Source organism: Rhinolophus ferrumequinum, unplaced genomic scaffold, assembly GCF_004115265.2.
Source record: "Rhinolophus ferrumequinum isolate MPI-CBG mRhiFer1 unplaced genomic scaffold, mRhiFer1_v1.p scaffold_87_arrow_ctg1_1, whole genome shotgun sequence".
Classification (NCBI taxonomy): Eukaryota; Metazoa; Chordata; class Mammalia; order Chiroptera; family Rhinolophidae; genus Rhinolophus; species Rhinolophus ferrumequinum.
The window spans coordinates 1,219,590-1,237,746 of record NW_022680445.1 but is presented as its reverse complement, the minus strand read 5'-3'; the positions used below and the strand labels follow the sequence as shown (position 1 = coordinate 1,237,746).

At 38.7% G+C, this 18,157-nt stretch overlaps 1 pseudogene; it reads right to left on the bottom strand.

Moving 5' to 3' along the window:
* Positions 1-8,653: 8,653 nt before the first annotated feature.
* Positions 8,654-9,180, bottom strand: LOC117020131 (translationally-controlled tumor protein-like; annotated as a pseudogene).
* Positions 9,181-18,157: the final 8,977 nt, after the last annotated feature.

The following is an 18,157-nucleotide window of genomic DNA, read 5'->3' as shown; positions in this document are numbered from 1 at the left end:
TGCGATTACCTTTGCACCCAACTAATATCAGAGTAGAGGAAGCCAAACGGAAGTCTCTGAACAACCCTTGCCCTCCCCCAAAAAAAGAAATGCCCACCTGCCAATATAATAAATCAAAAATATCTTTGCACCCTGGGGGAATTTCAGATATTAGCATTACCCTATAGTAACACTACCCTATTCTATATTAAAAGAATATTACTAGTATTACTTTGTATTACTAGTATTACCCCAGTTTATATTAAAACCATACAGAACATAGCAATTTTGGTCCCCAACATTACCACATTAAATCACCAATTTAGCCCCTAACAATCCAGAGAGCTATTAGAGAATGACAGTGGACCAACCACAATCTCAGACAGGAAGTAATCCCAATTACAGCCCGTGCTACATGTGGCATCTTTGCTAGTGCAAATTAATGCTGCCTCCCACCTCGAAGTTTCAGGGATACCTGCACTTTTGACCAACTGGCTATGAATTCAGGGGCTCCCGTACCCTCTTCAGTTTCAATAATTCACTAGAGCAACTCACAGAACTTACTGAAACTGCTACACAAACGAAGTTTTGCCATAAAAGATACAGACCAGAAACAGCCGAATGAAGAGGCATCCAGGGTAAGAGCAGGTGCAGGTCGGGTACATACATCTTCCACGGCCTCTTCTCATGGACTGTGCTGCCCTCCCAGCATATTAATGTGTACATCAACCAGGAAGCTCCACTGAGCCTCGGTGTCCAGAAGTTTTGGGGGGCATACTTGATTCAATCATTGCTCACGTGACTGAACTCAAATCTCCAGTCCCTCTTCCTCCCCAACATTCCAACCTTCTCATTACCTGGTTGGTCTTTCAGGTGACCACTCCCATCCTGAAACTATCCAGGGGCCTACCCTGCATAACAGAGACAATCCAATCATTTAGGAAATTCCAAGAGTTTGAAGCTCTGTGCCAGGAACTGGGATGAAAGACCAGATATATTTATTATACCACACAAGGTGACTTCCCATACTTGAGGGCAGCCTGCATCCAGTGACCTGTAGGTAGAAGAGATGGGAGTTTAGGATAAAGGCAGGACTCTTTTGCTTTAAGACAGAACAGACTGGAGGGCCATCCCAGCTTCAGAGCTTCTCTGAGTCAGCTGTACCTTTTTGCTACAGTTTAAATTGTCCCTTCACTTTCCTACAAGTGTCGATCTGCAAACACAATCCCCAGGAAACTTCCTCCATGCATGTCTTCTTTTACTCTCCTTCATGGGCAATCAAAGACATTTCTCAGTGACTGGCAGGACAGTTCAAACATCTATGCAGACAAGCTCATTCATAAGCTTGCTATCTAGTTCTTTAAAATCAATTTATATAATCATTGAATCTTATACTTCTGTAACTTTGAATTACACTCTGAAGTTCCTGAATCCCTTCATTTAGCTTATTGACTTGGATTAGCGAGTGACAGTTCCACCCCTTTGTAAAACAGGCTGGCTGTTTGCTTCAGGCAAGCTACTAACAAGCAGACTCACCACTGTATTAGTGTTTACTGGCTGACAGCTCTTCCCAGAATTGGTTATGCTAACACTTATTATCATAATATAATTTAATTAAAACTATATAAATCTGTAAACTATAAAGGCAAAAAAGAATTGTTTCTATGAAAACTAAATTGAATGCTTTGGAAAGACTTGATAAAGGTGAGTTTGTAAAAATAATTATTCTCTAATTTGGGTAAAACCATAATAAAAGATTGAGAGGGATGTAAATCTCTAGAAATATTCTCAACAAAAGTTGTTTCCAAGTGACTTCAATCTCTCATGCCACTTGAAAGAAAGAGAAACAAGAATTCAGAAGATGTATTAAGGGGATGATTTATGAAAAAAAAAATGTGAAACAGTATATAGTCAAGAAAAGATATTGGTCCTTTATTAAAAAAAAATTGGACTAACATAAATACACTTACAAGGACACGTGCGTGTGTTCTCTTTTATAATAACCAATAGGCTAAGCCTGCCAACCAGCAACCCAAACCATATCACATGAGAACGTCTCTTCAGGGCTAGTGCCACGTCTGCCAATGCCTCCTGCCTCTAGGCCTTTCCACATGCTGCTTCCTCCCCTGGAAGTCCTGAAGACTCTCCCTCCCCCTTCTCCAAAACTCAGCTGGGGAGGCACTTCCTCCAGGAAACTTTCCCAGACTCCCTAAGATTTCACAGGTTCCTCGTTGCCCGCTGGATACAGTTAAAATTCCTGAGCATACAATGTACTTGCCCATTTATTTATCTTTTCCATAAAACTGTAAGTAGTGCATGTCTCTCACTCATCCTTGCCATTGCTGTGCTCCGCACAGTCTGGCATACAGTAGAAATTCAATAAATTTTTATTGAATTAATAGATGCATGAATAAATTGCCAATATTACATGTTATTCCCATGAGAATTTTGTTCAGATGCCCTATCCTCTTTTTCTGGCCACTCCCCCCTACCCCCATCCCTTCATAGGAAACGGGCTTGTAGATGTTGCATCCATATTTTGACAGCATGAAATGGAATAAAGACAACTGCCAATTTAGAGATCAAACCAGAAAACTCAAATTTCTGAACATTCTGCCAGCCATAGTCAAAAAGGGTAGTTAACACAAAGTTTATCATGGCATCTTCATGGTATTTTTAAGTCAATGACAAGGAATTGTAACTTACTTCAGTGAAATCTGTCTTTAGAGAAAAAGATACATATGGGTCTTACTAGCTCAGGGAAAAGAAATATAGGTATCAGGTAATTGTTCTGTGCCTTCATTTCTTTTGGAAATAATCCCCAAATTACCCCACACTTAAATGTACACAGCTACCAGATATTTTTCTTCTTCCTTTTTGTTTTTCCTGCAAATGTCTTGATTTGGGAAAGCATACAATGGCTATAAGAATCCTCATATTCTCTTTCTTTCTAATCTAATCCATACAATGGCCCTTTATTGATTAAGGAAGAAAATCACACTTCTTGAAGAGGATAGCTGATGATTTTCTGTAGAAAGAAAGGTACAATTTATTTGTAAATTACTGTGATGCTAGCAAATTGCATTAAGTAATCTACCTTCTACACATCATTTCACGGCTCCTAGAGGCATCAACAAGTTTTGGCACATTATGCATAAAACTGGTTACCCGATGATAAACTACCATAACAGCTGAAATACTAGTAGTAGTCTTTTTTTTTATTAGTTTCAGGTATACAAAACAATGAAATAGTTAGACATTTATAACCCTCACAAAGTGATAACTCCCGCCCCCAATCTACCACCCCTCTGACATCGTACATAGCTGTTACAATTCCATTGACTCTATTCCCTATGCTTTACTCCATATCCCGTGACTATATATATAGTAATTTATAGTTGGCATTCATTATTATTCAACTTCAGCTTCAGGTGTACAGTGCAGTGGTCAGGCATCTACACTGTTCATGAAGTGGTCTCCCTAATAAGACAAGTGTCCATCTGACACCCTACAAACTCTTTGCAACATTATGGATTATATCCCCCAAACTGTCTTTCATATCCCCATGGCAATATTGTGACTAGTAGTATCCTTGAAAGTGTTGCAAGAAAAGTCATAACGATGACATTGTGCCAACTGTGCTTCCACTGGGAGTTAACAGAAGCTCCTGTCATTTGTGATTCAGTGTGTACAGTGACAGAATTCTGCCAAGCTCCTATCTCTGCCTCCTTCAGCAGAATCTCCATCCAGGAGACATTTCACTGCAGGATGATGTGGGAACACTTACCTCTTTAATTAAGGAGTTTGAGGTTGCAGTTATATCAAGCAGTTAGCAGAGGGGAAAAAAACAACAAAATAAAGAATTATTCAATTTCTCAGCAGTCAGAGAATTTCTTAGAGTTTAAGAAAAATCCTGAGGCAGTGTGTGTTCTCATCCTAGCGTTACTAAGGTAAAGAATTACTGAAGAGTTGTATCAGAGCCTGCCTGGGCTCTGCTCTATCGCCTCCATTCCTTTAGCATTTTGTGCACATGACCTCCTGTGTCTTTCCCTCCAAACTGCCAGCTCCTGCCCCTCGTGGACTCTCTGCGGTCTATCTGCCCCACGTTACTTGTGGAAGGGAGTCAGAAGCACTGGGAAACTGGGGGTTAGCCCTTCATCAGCAAGTGAGTGGTGCAGTTGTCTAAATCATCCCCAGGACTTGAGCCAAAGTTACCGCCTGCAGAGCCCTGCTGGTGGCACATTCTGATTGGTCTCCTTCCCTTCCCCTCTCAGCAAGGGTGGCCAACTCCCTGGGTCTGCCTGGGACTGTCCCAATTTTAACACTGGAAGTTCCACATTTGGAAACTTCTTGGTCACGGGCACACTGAGTGAGCTGGTCACCACACACCTCCCTACTCCTCTACCACAGGGGTTTTCTAGGAACACTTCCCAATACATCACCTTCACATGACCCCTTCCTAAGGTCTGCCTCTGGGAAAGCCAACCCGAGACAGGACTCAGTCTTTAGAAACATTGGCTACCTAATAAGAAAATCTGCTTAATCCTCTGCTTGTCCACCAGTGCAACAGCAGGGCATTCCAACAACCATTCAGCCCATAGAACCCGCTCATGAAAGTGAAAAGATCTTTGTGCATCTTTCACCACCCTCACTGCCACCTCCCAGCACCAGACCTTTATCGTCACCTGCCTCTGGGATCGCTGCAGTAGCCTTCTCACACCACAGGGCTCCTTTCTTCCATCCTTCCACCCTGCAGTTTATTCTCAAGGAATTTCCTTAAAATATACGTCAGACCATGGCGCCCTTCTGCACAAACCCCTACTGACTGCCCCTCTCACTCAGAGTAAAGGCTGAAGTCTTCACTGTAACCAGAAAGGCTCTATAAACATCTGTTCTGACCTCTTTTCCTGTCACTCTCCCACTTGCTGGCCCCAGGACGGCCACCCTGGCGTCCCCGCTCTTTCTCAGGTTTGCAAGGCTGTCCCACCCTAGGGCCTTCCAGCTTGCTCTCACCTCAGTACAGAAGGTGACTCATCTTCTTCAGGTCTTGGCTCAAAGTGGCCCTCTCAGGGAGACCTCCTCTGGTGTCCCATATAAATGTAAATCACTCTCCACCACTGGACCCCATACCCCCTTCCTTCTTTCATTCTCCTCAGCATTGCCCTGCTTTGTCACCTTCCCTTCCTGTCTGTCCGGTAGTGTGTGAGCTCCCAGGCAGGCCTGGATCCATTCTGCCCTCACTCCATGTATGCCCATTTCCAGATGGTGCCCGGCTCACAGTAGGTGCTCAGTCATCATTTGGCAGTTTTTCCTGCTGTCTTTTCATCCTTCCATGTCTGCTGAAGCCTCTTGAGACCCGAATGGGGGCCCGAACTTGAATCCCCACTCTGCTACTTGCCAGTGACCAGTCAATTGCCCACTGTGGCACCTGATCTTCTAGAACCTTAGACCACTGACCAGAAACCTGGTAGGGAAGGACTGATCTGGGAGCTGCCAGTGGTCAACATTCCAGGTCTCTTGGGTGGCACCCACTGCGGCATCTGATTGTCACAGGACTGGGACCTCCATACAAGCAGAAAACCTCTAGTTCCAGTGTAGGCCCCATGGATCATGACAGAAGCTTAACTCCAAACCGGTTATATAAACACCTGGAAAGGAACATTTATGGAGTCAAATTACACGCTATCATTTTTAAAGCCGTTGTGCACAAACCCAGTGTCCCCTGATGTGTCTTTCTCTTTCCACCGGAGCTCTCTTTGTTCTCATATATACATCATCTGTGAAGTTGCTCTCCCTGGACCTCTACAGAAGAGCCAGCATGAAAGGCTCAGTGATTGATTTTCTGGCTCTGATATCACTCTTCTCATGAAGACCTAATTACAGACAAAGAGAAGGTTTCAGGGTGTGTAATCTAGTCTTCTTTTGTTTCTGTTCCGAATGACAAACAACATACGGTAGCAGTAATTAGCACTTGTCATCTCTGGCCAGCTCTGCTCTCCCAGCCATGGGGGCTGGAGGCTTCAGCCTGCAGAAAGCACTGCCAGTCTCTGAGCTGATTCAAATGAACCCCTCAGTGTTCTAGAAGTTTCATCCTCTGAACTCTGTGTGGTGTCCCTATTCATCAAGACATCACGTTTCGTTTATTTGACATTGAGTTCCCATCAGGACTCAACTACAAGGCTGCCCAGAGTTTCCCCCTGAGCCCCACATCCTGTCATGTGATATGGGCACAGCCTATCACTAGGCAGACTGCCTACTGCACTGACAAACCTAGCTAGTGTCCACTGAATATCTGCTGTGTAAAACAGACCCTTTCAAATCACTTATTTCTGGGACTTATAATCCCAAAATGGGTTGTATCAGTAGAAATACTAGAAAGAAAAATTCTAAATGTTTTCACGTATGAAGTCTGATTCTCATTAGTCATGTGTAAATTGGAAAAATATAAATGAAAGCTGGCATAACTTATAAAGGAGGAAATGCCTTTTAACAGGTCTTTTTGCTTTTGTGAATTTGCCCCCCACACAAACCATTTATTGAGATGATGAGCTCATGTGGCTGTTTCTACCTTGGACTATAAGGGCCTGGAAGACAAAAATCACAATTTTGTCTCTATTCTGACTGTGTAAACTCAGGAGCTGGTGCCAGGGCTTTGAGGGGATCAGAGACTGAGACTTGAGAAGAGAAGGGGGTCTGTTAGAAACCTCACACCCACCATTTGTCCAAGGTTTTGTCAGAGAGCCTCAATGAAAACAAATAGAGCAGAACACTACTTTTGTTAGGCCATATGTCTGCCAATGCTTCTATTTATGGTTCAGAAAATATTTTCACTATAGGTAAAAAAATATAGTCATAACCCGGTACTTCAAATCTTCTCCTCATGATCATGTTGGTAGAAACTGAGGTTCTCCACCTTTTTGGAGTCACACACATTGCAATTCTGACTCTTTTCCTTCCGCACCACCATATATACATTGGACTTTTCAAAATTTTCATACACTTTCAGGGGTTTCATGAACTTCAGAAGTCACCCCACCTTGGAGACCATGGAAAAGAATTCTAAGCTCCCAGAGAGAAGTGGCATTTTTAGCTTTTTGTGCCTCTCCCTGCCAAGTGAGCTACCTTTGTCAGAAGTGTGGGAGAAGATAGTGTCTTCATCCACTTTACCACACGGCTGCAAAAAGATAACGCCGAGACCCACTCTGTGAGGGGCGGGCGTGGGAGCGTGAGAGCACTCCACTGTGACATATGCCTTCCATCCCTCAGTTTGCATCTATTTTTGCCTCCGCAATATTTGGAAGAGCAATGGCCTGTAAATATATTTAGGTGCATGATCATTAAGTTTCACAAGCTATTAGCAATTCCATGTGTCAATTTCCATAGAACATTAACAATGTCATTAAAAAATATTTTAGGTGTTTTCCTCCCAATAATATGCATTTTCAGAAATAAAAAGGGGACAAAGTAAGCAGTAGCTCGTCATACAAACTGACTGTGATATACTATTGACAGTGTCTACATAATCAATCACATCGCAAAGTTTCATGATAATATGTGATAGCTAGTCTCTTAATAATCCAGGCCTTATTGATTTTCCATTGTTAGAGAAGAAGATAAAACTTTGCCTTAGGCTCAAGATTTGTCATTTGATTGTGGCTTACCCATCTTTGGAGAAAGCTCTTCAGGTCTAAGTAAGATTGTTTAGAGAATAACGCACAGGAGATAATTCTTACCAGGGTCATCACTTAAGAAACTTCTGCTCTTCCCTATTCATGAAATCTTCTTCTTGACTCTTTTTCACCTGTTTCGCTCTCACTGTGATGACATAAGAATGGCCCTGGGAAAGTGGAGCTGTCTTTCAGGAATGGCATATGTCCAGCTGTCTCCAGGAAGCCATCCAGGAATATACAATCTACACACCACTCTCTTTAAAATTCCTATTGCACTAAAAATTCCTAACAGTCCTTTAAACACTAAATTGTGTAAAACTTGGTTTCCAGCATGGGTACCATCAACCCAACCTTTTTTTATATCTCTTGAAGTTCACTCCTAGCTATCGAATTTCCATTTCAGACATATTTAAATGATTACAAATAAATTTCTGACTACTCAGAAATGTAGCAACAATAGAGAATAAGTTCTACAATGCTATCAGCTTATTTTATGACACTGTGAAATTCTTATCATAATGGATATAAATATTTATGGTACGGACCAAAGTTGGATTGCCATCTTAGCTATTTAAAACCATTGTTTTAGTATTGTTTGGTAAAGCCATATTTATATTATCCTGGTAAGCACAAGCTAGAGACTAAGGTTCTGAGTTTTACAGACGACTGAGAAGCAGAAACCTATATGTACAACATTCTGAAAAGCTCCCTCACTCACGTAAAAGTTATTAAACGATGGTGCTTATAAACCAGTTTATGTAAAAATAAGAAAATATTTTTTTGAGTTTCAATGCATTTTATTTCTGACAACCTACATGACATGTTTTTCTTTAAAAAATAAAATAAAATAAAAAATAAGCTTCACCTCCAAATCAATCAAGGTCAAAATAAAGGAAGAGCTTAAGGTAACGTAACATCAGTCCCATTTGTCCTAGTCCTGGTGTGTGGATCAAAAGCAGCAGCCAGTTATGATGACAGGTGATGGATTAAAACAGCCAACCTTGTTAACACTTTTCCATTTCTAAACCATCCTCAAAGAAAATCTCATATAGGGTCACACCATCCTCACGGTAGTTCAGCAGAGCAACCGTGCCATCTGGATTCATGTTTTCACCAAAGAAGAACTGGTAGTTTATGAAATGAGCAGGGATGTGCTTGATTTGTTTTATAACCCCTGTCATAAAAAGTTTTACTCTTGCTGGTCTCAGTTCTTCAAGTTTCCCTTGATTGATTTCATGTAATCCTTGATGCACTTCTTGTAGGACTCTTTGGTGAAGCTGGTTTCCTGCAAATGATGGTTCACGACAATATCAATACCAGTGATTACTGTGCTTTTGGTACCTTCGCCTTCCGGGCCTTCAGTGGAGGCATTTCCACCAATGAGCGAGTCATCAGTGTCACCCTCTGTTTTACTGACCATCTTCCCCTCCACCTCAAGGCAGAGCCCATCTGCCGTCTCCCGGATCTTGTAGATGTAAGAGAACATCTCTTCATGGCTGATGAGGTCCCAGTAGATGATCATGATGGCGGCTGGAAGGAGACAGCAACTTAGCAGGAGACTGGAGCAAACGCGATGCAGCCCGTGAGGCTCTGGGGGGGAGAAATAGGGGCTGTAGCAGGCAGGAAAGAATATGTTTTTATTTTAAAATGTGATCTGCAATAGACTGGGATGAGCTCAAGGATTTATATATAAGGATATTTGTTGTCAGATTACACATAAGATTAAAAACTCAAAAACATCATGAATTTTCAAGAAATAGAACCAGTATAAAACAATATTATATATTCATTAAAAGAGTGTTTTAGGAGCATTTTTAATAACATGGTATATGTTCAAAACATACTGTTAAATTTTTAAAAGTAGAAGGTAACATTATGTACAGTTTGGTTTCTTATTTATTTTAATGTGTAAAAATCCAAAGCAAAAAATATACATTTTTGTTGTTGTTGTTGTTAACTGTGATTAGCACTTGGAACTGAGTTGTTTTACTTCATTTGGACCTTTCTCCACTTAAAACATTTTTCACAGTGCACATATATCACTTTTATAATTAGAAAGAAAAGAGTAAACATTTTTTTAAATGATACTTTGTGTTGAAAGTACAGTTTGTAAATAAAATTATGGTTCTAAAGTATACGTTTTATTAACAGCAAGAAAAATGGTGAGCTAATAAAACTTTCTTTGAGATTAAAAAAAAATAAACCAACACTTTGATTTTGTTTTCCAAATACTATTCTGCAATAAATAAAAGAAATCAGGAATTTTTCAGAAGTGGTGATTGAATTCCAGTACTGAGGCAGGGTAAAGTCAAGATGAACTTTGAACATCTTTTTTTTATTTTTTTTTTTTACATTTTTACTTTGCATATAATTGTTTTTGTTCTTAATCCCATGAGCGTTACATAGGGAAGTAGCACCTTGCCCATGGCCCTGTCCCATTTTTGCTGGTCCTAATCCTAGACCTTTCCAAGGCTCAGATAAAAAGCTTCCTTTTCTATGTTGCCTTCCCGGACAAGCAAGAAGTACCCCTAAGGTACCAGAGAGTAAGGTGGTGCTCAAAGAATGATGCTGCCATGGCAAAAGGGCACAGGAGGTATCTTGAAAGGGCTCCCAATAGCCAAATTTGGGAAACTTTGAGCAAGAAGATAATTATAGAAATGGATTGCATTCCACAGAATGAAACAAACCCATGAGTCCACAGTGATAAAAAGATAGATAATAGATCATGAGATAGATAAATAGATAGATAGATAGATAGATAGATAGATAGATAGATAGATATGTAGGTAGAAGGGAAAGCTCCTCTTTACTGAAAAATTCCCACTAAAAAATGAGCTTTTAATAATTGTACTAAAATATTAACATTAGATGATGTTTGATGAAGGACTTCAGGAATTCTTTGTTCTATTTGGCAACTTTTTGTGCATATTAAATTTTTTCAAGATGAAAAGTTAAACATTAGGGTAATTTAAATAATAAGATATGGTTATTAAAAAATTAATATGTCACGGTTGTTTAAATTTGAAAAGGAGAAAAGAGAAATATCACAACCCATAGATTCATCACACAAAAGATTCATTGCTATCGTTTTGCTGTTTAATAAATACAGAGGGTGCCAAAAACATGTATACACATTTTGAGAAAGGAAAAAACTATTAAAATTGTAATACTCAATACATACCGATAGCAAAAGATGAATACAAGTCACATTTAACTTCTGCAGTTACAAGAGATGCTCAAAGTGGTTACCATCAGTATAATTTTAATAGTTTTTTTTTCCTTTCTTAAACGTGTATATGGTTTTTTTGGGCACCCTCTGTATTTTTAAATTAACACATTTAAAAGCAAGAAGTTATGTATATCTAAAGAGAAAATATAATGTCTTGTGGGTTTAAAGTATGTGACCCAGAATTTACATACAGGACAGTAGATAACCATACTTCTAGTGTTCCGAGTCAGAATTAAATCCACGTGTTGAAATACTGTAGGACCGTGGGCAGGTATCATCAGACAAGCCACAGAGGGCCTCTTCTTAATCACTCAGAGCAAACTTCTGGCCGAAACCACCATCAGCCAGTCCTAGCTAGAGAGCATTAGTGGTAATTTCCATTGGTACCATCAACGCCCCCTACAGGCAAAAATGGCCAATGACAGTCACAGTCATGAGATGGTAACAAGAATTCCAACAGGAGAGAGTGTAAATTACATTTAAATTATGTAAAATTGCTTGATCAAAAACCAAGAATCTTGATCAAAAACCAAAGCATTAGAAGTAATTGCAAGGCATCTACCTGGTAAAACATCACTACATTAGTTACAAGCAAATAAACAAAGGCAGCTAATGGACTTACGACCACCAAAACCGTATTTCCTGGTGTGATGCTATTCCCTCCGCCTCCCCTGCTCCCCCCATGCCCACATATGAAATGGCGATTTATAGGTGGACAATGGTGGAAAGCAAGTTTAGAGTTCCGTGTGAGCCAACACAAGTGATCCCGTTCTCTCCAGCTGGAACTAGGCTGTTGCTATAGCAACAACCAAATGATGGACAGATTTTTTAATGTGCTGTGTTCTACTGAGATAAGAGCTTCCAGCATATCCACTGAGTATTTTCAAACCTGCTAAAATATGCACACTGTGTAATGATACTAAATGCTATGTTCCAAGATCAATTTTCAATGTCTTTTAAAATTGAAATGATAGACAACCTGAACTATTTTTAGCTCTAAATAACCATTTGCACTAATACCATTTTTATTCACTAGCAAGCCAAGTCAAAACTTTCATTCTTTGTGCAGCTCTGTTTATTTGTTTTAAGGAAGATTGGATTGAATTAATGAAAAAGTGTAGTGCCTACTAGATAACAGTAACTTCTTTCTGAGATGACTTTAATGCCAGGAGTTAGATAGGGACTAAGAAATCAGCACCACAAAAACACAGTAAAATGCTTTTGGCCTTTGCTCGCTGTATTCCTTTGACTCATTCTCTTAAGAAAATACTGTATCTACAAAGTAATCTCATTTTGCTTGAAATAGCAATGAATAATGCTCATACTACAGTAGCATTTCTAGGCTATCAACATTCAATGCTCTGAGTTTCATGCAAAATACTCTTGATTTCAATACACCTAAAATGCTTTTGACACCCAACATTAGAAAAAATGTGGTGAGGTGCTTAGAACTGCTGGAATTTGGAACAAGTTCTTCCTCAGATCACTGCCTAGCAAAGACACTAGTAATGCCTGAAGGACTAATCCTAAAATCCAGGCAAACACTTTAGTGTGTTTATAATTATAATTTGATTTTTTTAATTGAATGTGGATTGGCTTTACTAGGAACCTTAGGCTAAAATCATCTGTCCTAAGACAAAGACAGTCAGACTCGTGGCCTTATATCAACTTTATTGAAGCACTTTATGCTCAGAGAGAGAGAAGCACCCATGTCGTAAGAGTAATCAGCTCAATTAATTTTCACCGAAATAACACAACTGTGTAACCAGCACCTGGATCAAGAAACAGAATACTATAAGGACCACAAAGTCACCTTCCTGCTCCTGCCAGCCCCTATCCCACAAACACAGTAACCATACCCTGACCCCATAGATTAGTTCTGCCTGTTTTCTGAGCTATATCTGAATGGAATCACACAGTGTATTCTGTCCGGCTCATTTAACTCAACTTTATGTTTGTGAGATCCATCCATACTGTTGCTCGTAATGACAGTTTGTTCATTCTCATCCCTGTATAGAATTTAATCTGTGGTTCCATTCAAAAGATCTGGATCTACTGTAACATGGTCAATTCTAGGAAATACTTACAATTTTCAAAATGACCTCAATGCTGAAAATCCAAAGAGGTAAGAGAGTTGGGAGATCCAAACGTCTTTTTCCTTGAAAAATTGAGTGATCATACCCATTTTATTGCTTTGATGGAAGTTAGGGTAAACATTAGACATCATTGCCTTTGAGTACTGAAAAGCATTGAGAAATGGCATTTTTAAAATATACCGTAGTTTTTTGTGTTCAAATCCCAAATATTTTTTTCCACTTCTGAAACCCATCCTGAGATTTGGTGGATTGTTTCAGATAGGTGATAATTTGATTTTATCTTTTTTCTGTCTGAAAGGTCTAAAATGATTTTGGGAAAGGAAAAAATTACATATTGCCAGCATGGATATTTTCAAACATATGACCAGTCAAAAGGGCCAAAATTCCATGCTTCTGTACCAGTAGTATATTTTCAAAAATGTCCCCATTTTTGAAATTGTTGTTGTTGGGATTGCCAAGGAATAATTTGCAGAAGCTCTAGAGTAAATGTATTATTTTGAGAGCCTACAACATCTTACCCAAAGCACAACTCTAAATTTAGATTGCTTTCTTGGAGATTGCTTCCACAAATTTTCTCATATCAACCAAATGAGGATAACTTAACATGGTCAATGATTCATTCAAACACATAATATTCTCAAGTTCATTTCCATGAAGAAAAATGTGACCTCTGTTTTTAAAGACAAATATAGACCAAGGCTTAAAAGTTAAAATCAATTCTATTTTTTACACTCTGCTGCATTAACTAATGAATCAAACACAGGCTATCTTTTTTTTTTTTAAAGAATTTTAGGAGCTTTAGTGGCCAAGGAGTAAGAAACTGGGTGAATATTTTATCTTACATTCACTCCAAAAGATTTGAAAAAATAGGTTAGAACATTCAACAGACTAGACGTGTGTCTTTTTAGCCAATAGTTGTTCCTGTACTCCTTATCAAGGTTTCCCTATTGATATCTTCAGAGAAAATGCTTTGTGGTAAAAGATGAGAGCAAGATCTAAATTGATTTCAGACTAAAACTTCACTTGTATACACACATGCACACTCACACACTCACACACACACACACACACACACACACTCTTATGGTTTTGTGTGTATACATAAAACATGAAATTTAAAACAGATCTGCTGTTAGGATTGCCCAGTTGGTCAAGAAGGGGCCAAAATCAACCTTGATATCCTGGTCTGCAGGGATCAATTTGCCCACGAGGTCAAGACTAACAATGAGCCCTCCATTTCTCCCTGCATCTCAGTTTCATTTTATATATAACTCAAAAAAAAAATGCCTATATAGTCTACCATACTTTGATTCTTCTTTAGAAATAAATCAAATTGCGAGAGGCAGGAAGGAGGTCAGAGCAGAGGCCGGGAACTCAGTGATTACAGTTAAAGGATGTGGGAGGTCTGGTCGGCCAGTGGCAGGTTAGGAATAAATAATTAGCTCTCTGGGGATTTCAGGAAAGGCCTCAGGATCTAGGAACAGTAATAAATATACAGAAATGTGCCTACTCCTAGTGCCCTTGAACTTCCTGCTGACGTGTGGGAGCCAGGACATCAGGGAGCAGTGTCCGGCCAAATCGAGGCGAGTTCAGAGGACATGCCTCAGCAAACCATGTGGCACCTCACCCACTTCAGAGAAGGGTATGGAATTTGGATTTTTTTAAATGAACTTCTTTTATTTTAAAGTAGTTTCAGATTTACATAAATAGTACAAAGATACTACGGAGATTTCCCACATGCCCCCACCAATTTCCTCTATTATTAACATGATATGTTATCGTGGTCCATTTGGCACAATTAATGACCCAATATTGATACATTATTATTAATTAAAGTCCAAACTTCATTCAAAATTCCTTAGTTTTTACTTGGGAAAACTAAGAACCCCATCCAGAAGACCACATTACATGTAGTCTACTTAAAGTCCTTCTAGCTGTGACAGTTTCTCAGAATTTGCCTTGTTTTATGATGACTTGACAGTTTTTTGAGGAGTGCCAGTCAGGTATTTTGTGGAATGTCCCTCAGTAGGGCTCTATCTAATGTATTTTTGGGTTTTGTTTGATTGGTTTTGGTTTTTGTCCTCAGATAGAGGATGTATCAGATATTAAATTGAGAAGAATAAGAAACAGATATTACACTTAATGTTATCCAAAAAGCCAAGACACAAACGTTTGTCCAATGGTTCGAGTGGGGCGATGGATTTGGAAGACAATAAAGGAACAGGGCTATTCTCACACGTGCTCTCTGCCTGATTTATCACTGCTGATCTTAACCTTGGTGTTAACCACAGTGACGGCCACCAGATTTCTCCACTGTGAAGTTACTCTTTTTCCCCTTTTCATACTAATACTATAATCTTTGGAAGGAAGTCACTACGTACAGCCCACACTGAAGGCAGGGAGTTCAGCTCTTTCTCCTTGAAGGAGAAGTATCTACATAAATTATTTGAAATACTCTGCATAGGAGATTTGTCTCTTCGCTCCCATTTATTTATCCTATCATGTATATTAATATGGACCCATGAATATTTATTTTATACTTTGAGTTATAATCCAATGTTACTTAATTTTCTTGCTCAAATTATTTCAAATTTGAAAGAGCTGAAAGCAGCTCTATCAGTTAGCTCCTGCGTCCCTGTGCCGACTACCATCATCGTGGGGTGTTTTGCTTTTGAGAATGGTCCTAATTTTCTGGAATTTGGATTTTGGCTAATGTTTTGCTTCTTAGCTCTTTGTTCTAGTCAACTTGGAAGTTATCCAGATAATGTTTACACTTAGGTATTTTCTATTTCACTGAGATATGAAGGAACAATATATGAGATTGCTTTCTAATAGGCTTAGCCCAAGGCTGTGATGCGGTTACCTGTCACATGTTCCTATGGTCTTAAAGATATCTCTCTTTGCAACTCTGGGAAAGATTTTTAAATGTGTTTGATAAATATTATCCTTACATGTTCTTTGTGCCATCTTTCTGAAACTTTTATTAGTTGGATAGCCTTCTGAATTGATCCTCTTGAGTTTCAAATCTTTTCTCTTTTTCATTTTCATTTTCAAATGAAAAAAACAGATCTTTTTTCTGTTTTCTTTGTTTTCCATTGGTCTTTCTGTTCTATAGTCAAAGGGACTTCCTTATCCTTATCTCCCCACCCTTTTAACAAATATACAATCTGTTCCTCTTTCATTGCATTCAGTTCCTGTTTCTTATTTTATGGATGCAAATCCTTAAAATCTTTCTACAGATACTAATTAGAGCTTTTAAAAGTTTTCTTCATTACTTGACGTACATCTGTTTCTACAGTGTCTTTTTTCTAGGTTTGGTGTAATTTATTTTAGCATTAATTACTCTTTCAAATGTTTTGCTCATATTTTAAAATGTGGAAATAGGAGGAAACCTGGAAGCTCTTTGCAAGTAAACAAGGCTTTCTACCTTCAGGCCTAATTTTATGCTTCAGGAGCAAGTGGCTCTTACGAGTTGGAACCTCTAAATAGGAACACTAGCAACCATCCTAGCTGTCCTAATTTATTCCAGAGTGTCAAACCAATTATTTTAGAGAAGAATCATCAACTGTATTATATGGAGATTAGCATTTGGTGTAGGCAGGGAAGGTTGTAACCTATTAAAGAGTCTCTACTTGGTATGTTTTCAGCCCAAGTGATCATTTCTGTCCTCTGATCTCTATTTAATCAATGGCCTCTGTGTCTCCAACAACAGATTCTCCATTCAGGGCAGGACAGTTTCTCTCAGCAGCACTTGCTCAATGTGGATTTACTGTACAGCTCCTTCACTTCACAAGCTCTTGAATTTATCTGCAGGATAAATGCTTAGAATTTGAATTGTTAGGACCACGTACATATGAGTTTGTAGTTTTGATAAGTAGTGATAGTTTTGCCTACAAAAAGATGGTTTCAAGTCTACATTCCCACAGGCAAATGATGGGCCTTTCCAAAACATGTTGTCAAGGTTTTGGAATTTTGCCAGTCTGATCCGTGAAAATAATATTGCAGTCTGATCACACTTACATGTATCTTATTATGAACGAGGTTGAACACCTTATTTAGGAATTCCTTGTATTACCTTTCCGTGAACAACCTCTTCAATTATTTGCCTTAGTACTGCGTTGGGCCTTCTTTGTCTTATTAAATTATAGAAACTCTTTATATTAGGTTGGTGCAAAAGTAATTGCGGTTTTTGCAATTATTTTTAATCTTTTAAACCATAATTACTTTTGCACCAACCTCATATATTAAAGATATTAAGAATCTGAGTATGTTATAAATTGCAACTACTTTTTTAGCCCTGTTGCAGTTTGTCTTTTGACAGAATCAATGATTTTTTCCAAGAAAAAGGTTTTCTTTTAATTTTTATGTAGTAAAATGTATCCTTAATTGCCTTAATGGCTTTGGAATGTGGTTCATAGGTAGAAGAAGAACCTTGCCTTCTCTGGAGTAATAAAATGATTATCTCATGAATCTTCTAAAATATTTTATAATTTCACATTTTAATATTTAAGTCTTTGGTCCACGTGGAATGTGTCCTGGAGCTCAGAGTGAGTCATCTACTATTGACTACATAACTGATTTACAATATTTGGTGCCTTTTCTTTGGGAAAATATATTTCCCAGCTCTCTTGACATCAGCTTAGATCATGTGACCTGCTTTAGCCAATGAAATGTGAACTGAAGTAGTATATATCACATCTGGACAGGAGCTTTAAGAGATAGTGAATACTCTGCTCTGTTCTCTCTTTTCTCTTCAGCAGGACAATAGCAATGTATCAGATAGAGGCTGTGATTCCAGAGGGAGAATGATGACGACTAGAGCAGAGTGCAAACCTCCCCGTAATGGATAAGTAAAATTAATGAGAAATAAACCATTGTTAGATTAAATTAAGCCACTAAGATTTAAGTGTCCTTTTTACTGCAGTATGACCTATATTCTATTTCTGATATAGAATTAACTTCAGTTTTTTTTCCAGATGCCTGTCCAGTTGTAATATCCCAAATTGTTGAATATTTTGTCTTTCTTCATTTATCATATGCAAAATTTGCATTACGGTAAATTTCTGGATCTTTTTTCTGTTTTCTTTGTTTTCCATTGGTCTGTCTAGTCATACAATACCTCACTGGTTTAATTTATCTGTCTGTATAGTATCTTTTGTATCTGCTAAGAGTAATTCTTCTCC